The sequence below is a fragment of the Oncorhynchus keta genome, unplaced genomic scaffold (assembly GCF_023373465.1).
Source record: "Oncorhynchus keta strain PuntledgeMale-10-30-2019 unplaced genomic scaffold, Oket_V2 Un_contig_22790_pilon_pilon, whole genome shotgun sequence".
Lineage (NCBI taxonomy): Eukaryota > Metazoa > Chordata > Actinopteri > Salmoniformes > Salmonidae > Oncorhynchus > Oncorhynchus keta.
In genome coordinates this window covers 5,408-10,063 of record NW_026283052.1, presented here as the reverse complement: position 1 = coordinate 10,063, position 4,656 = coordinate 5,408, and the positions used below count along the sequence as shown (strand labels likewise).

Sequence of the window (4,656 nt, the reverse complement as noted above, 5' to 3'; positions counted from 1 at the left end):
TTAGCCTGTTTTTACAGCAACATTTATCACAGAGTGCTTCACAGTAACCTGGCTTTGATTAAGCCAGCAGCAGCAGCAGCAACAGCAGCAACAGCAACAGCAGCGCCAAACTGTAGGAAACAAATGACCTGACACGTTGATCATGTCATCTATCCTGCCTGCGATCCAGTAGTATCCATCTCTATCCCTCCTGCAGCCTGGGGAAACAATTCATTAATTCACTTTATGAAACCCTTTTAAAAACGAAAACAAAAAACAATGCCACGCTTAACGTCGATGTCGCCATGACAATGTGATTGTGATGAATGTCATCTAATACGACATGAATCTTTATCAATCAGAGAATGCAAGGTGTTGTTTGGACAGTCTCACCATCCCCGGTCACGTAGAAACCTGGGAATTTCTTGAAGTACGTGCTCTCAAATCGCTCCTGGTTTCCGTACAGGGTACGCATGATACCAGGCCAGGGCCGACGGAACACCTGCAACAACATCCCAGACCGGGGCTCTTAGTTTAGACATATTACGGTAATTACCCTACCAGTACCTAATGAAACACCTGCAACAACATCCCAGACCGGGGCTCTTAGTTTAGACATATTACGGTAATTACCCTACCAGTACCTCATGAAACACCTGCAACAACATTACAGACCTTGGCTCTGGGTTTAGGAGCATATTACGCAATAATCCTACTGTATACCTAATGAAACACCTGCAACAAACATTACAGACCGGGGCTCTAGTTTGAAATACACGGTAATAACCTCTACCAGTACCTAATGAAACACCGCAACAACATCCTCGACCGCCTAGTTTAGAAATATTACGGTAATTACCCTACCAGTAAATTTAATGAAATAATTCTGCAACAACATCCTGAGACCGGGGCTCTTTAGTTTAGAAATATTACGGTAATTACCCTACCAGTACCTAATGAAACACCTGCAACAAACATCCCAGACCGCCTCTTAGTTTAGACATATTACGGTAATTACCCTACCAGTACCTAATGAAACACCTGCAAATAAACATCCCAGACCGGGGCTCTTTAGTTTAGACATATTAATGGTAATTACCCTACCAGTACCCAATGAAACACCTGCAACAACATCCCAGACCGGGGCTCTTAGTTTAGAAATATTACGGTAATTACCCTACCAGTACCTAATGAAACACCTGCAATAACATCCCAGACCGGGGCTCTTAGTTTAGACATATTACGGTAATTACCCTACCAGTACCTAATGAAACACCTGCAAAACATCCCAGACCGGGGCTCTTAGTTTAGACATATTACGGTAATTACCCTACCAGTACCTAATGAAACACCTGCAACAACATCCCAGACCGCTCTAGTTTGTGACATATTACGGTAATTACCCTACCAGTACCTAATGAAACACCTGCAACAACATCCCAGACCGGGGCTCTTAGTTTAGAAATATTACGGTAATTACCCTACCAGTACCTAATGAAACACCTGCAACAACATCTCCAGACCGCCTTAGTTTAGACATATTACGGTAATTACCCACAGTACCTAATGAAACACCTGCAAAAACATCCCAGACCTTGGCTCTAGTTTAGACATATTACGGTAATTACCCTACCAGTACCTTTATGAAACACCTGCAACAACATCCCAGACCGGGGCCTCTTAGTTTAGAAATATTACGGTAATTACCCTACCAGTACCTTATGAAACACCTGCAACAACATCCCAGACCGGGCTCTTAGTTTAGAAATATTACGGTAATTACCCTCCTACCAGTACCTAATGAAACACCTGCAACAACATCCCAGACCGGGGCTCTTAGTTTAGAAATATTACGGTAATTACCCTACCAGTACCTAATGAAACACCTGCAACAACATCCCAGACCGGGCTCTTAGTTTAGACATATTACGGTAATTACCCTACCAGTACCTAATGAAACACCTGCAAAAAACATCCCAGACCTTGGCTCTTAGTTTAGACATATTACGGTAATACCCTACCAGTACCTTATGAAACACCTGCAACAACATCCCAGAATCGGGCTCTTAGTTTAGAAATATTACGGTAATTACCCTACCAGTACCTTATGAAACACCTGCAACAACATCCCAGACCGCTCTAGTTTAGAAATATTACGGTAATTACCCTACCAGTACCTAATGAAACACCTGCAACAACATCCCAGACCGTCTTGGTTTAGAAACATTACGGTAATCCCTACCAGTACCTAATGAAACACCTGCAACAACATCCCAGACCTTTGGCTCTTAGTTTAGACATATTACGGTAATAACCCTTACCAGTACCTAATGAAACACCTGCAACAAACATCCCAGACCTTGGCTCTTAGTTTAGACATATTACGGTAATAACCCTACCAGTACCCAGCAAACACCTGCAACAACATCCCAGACCGCCTTAGTTTAGACATATTACGGTAATACCCTACCAGTACCAATGAAACACCTGCAACAACATCCCAGACCGGGGCTCTTAGTTTAGACATATTACGGTAATAACCTCCTACCAGTACCTAATGAAACACCTGTAACAACATTACAGACCTTGGCTCTTAGTTTAGACATATTACGGTAATAACCCCACTAGTACCTAATGAAACACCTGTAACAACATCCCAGACCTGGGCTCTTAGTTTAGACATATTACGGTAATAACCCTACCAGTACCTAATGAAACACCTGCAACAACATCCCAGACCGGGGCTCTTAGTTTAGAAATATTACGGTAATAACCCTACCAGTACCTAATGAAACACCTGCAACAACATCCCAGACCGGGGCTCTTAGTTTAGAAATATTACGGTAATTACCCTACCAGTACCTAATGAAACACCTGCAACAACATTACAGACCGGGGCTCTTAGTTTAGAAATATTACGGTAATTACCCTACCAGTACCTAATGAAACACCTGCAACAACATTACAGACTGTGGCTCTTAGTTTAGAAATATTATGGTAAATATTACAGTAATAAACTTACCAGTACCTAATGAAACACCTGCAACAACATTACAGACCATGGCTCTTAGTTTAGAAATATTACGGTAATAACCCTACCAGTACCTAATGAAACACCTGCAACAACATTACAGACCATGGCTCTTAGTTTAGACATATTACGGTAAATATTACGGTAATAACCCTACCAGTACCTAATGAAACACCTGCAACAACATTACAGACCGTGGCTCTTAGTTTAGAAATATTACGGTAATAACCCTACCAGTACCTAATGAAACACCTGCAACAACATTACAGACCGTGGCTCTTAGTTTAGAAATATTACGGTAATAACCCTACCAGTACCTAATGAAACACCTGCAACAACATCCCAGACCGGGGCTCTTAGTTTAGAAATATTACGGTAATAACCCTACCAGTACCTAATGAAACACCTGCAACAACATTACAGACTGTGGCTCTTAGTTTAGACATATTACGGTAAATATTACGGTATTAACCCTACATGAAATCCATATTATAAGGAAAGTGAGAAAGAATAAAATAAAAAAAACATGTATTAAACTGTACTTGAAGTGATTGTACCATAGAATGTGTGTTGTACTGACCAGATAGTATAGTGTTATAATACTGACCAGATAGTATAGTGTTTTAATACTGACCAGATAGTATAGTGTTTTAATACTGACCAGATAGCCCTCTGCCTCTCCCTCCAGTTCCTCTCCATGCTCGTTCAGTATGGTGGGCTCCACGCCAAAGAAAGGAAACGTCTGGAACATCAGACCGATTCAAATCACTAGGATTCAAGGTTGATTTGATGCTTTTATAAAAGGGGTAGGAAACCCTGGTCCTGGATTACCAAGGACACTTCATGTTTTTAATTTTTACATTTTATTTAACCCGACCTGAAAACCAGGTGTGTTCCATTTAGACGATCACTGATCAATTAGCTCAGGTGGTCAGGTAGTCAGGTCAGTCAGGTGGTCAGATGTGATGGCCTCGTTGGAACCTGCAGCTCTCCATGAAACTAGGTTACCCTACCCCTGCTATAAACACTGTGTACACGGTATATATATACACACATACATACATATACATATATACATATATACATACATACATATATACATACATATACATATATACGTATATATATATATATGATGGTAACTTACAGCTGATCCAGGTTTCAGAGGTGGAAGTGGCAGGTAAAGGAGTTAAACATGGCCACTCCTGCGCAAGAACACACACACACACACACACACACACACACACAATGGTGAACAATACCCAAACGCGACACGCTGAAATAAAAGATCACAGAAATGTTTCATTTGCACAAAAAAATAAAGTTTTTTTCTCCTTCTCTAAAATGTTTTGGTACAAATGTGTTTACATCCCTGTTAGTGAGCATTTCTCCTTTGCCAATATAATCCATCCACCTGACAGGTGTGGTATATCAAGAATTGATTAAAATAGCATGATCATGCCATAGGTGCACCTTGTGCTGAGGACAATAAAAGACCACTCTAAAATGTGTGCGCTTGTCTCACAACACAATGCCACTGATGTCTCAAGTTGAGGGATAGTGCAATTTTTAAAACATTTTTATTTTTTGACCTTTATTTAACCAGGCAAGTCAGTTAAGAACACATTCTTATTTTCAATGACGGC

The 4,656-nt window shown here is 40.7% G+C and overlaps 1 long non-coding RNA gene across 1 annotated transcript; it reads right to left on the bottom strand.

Annotated features, from left to right (window-relative positions):
* Positions 1-110: 110 nt before the first annotated feature.
* On the bottom strand, positions 111-4,180 carry LOC118381831 (uncharacterized). The gene is made up of 4 exons (XR_008109150.1): positions 4,158-4,180; positions 3,672-3,752; positions 373-481; positions 111-197 (listed from the first exon to the last, which is right to left on the bottom strand). It is a non-coding gene; the product is annotated as an uncharacterized LOC118381831 (long non-coding RNA).
* Between the last annotated feature and the right edge of the window lie 476 nt (positions 4,181-4,656).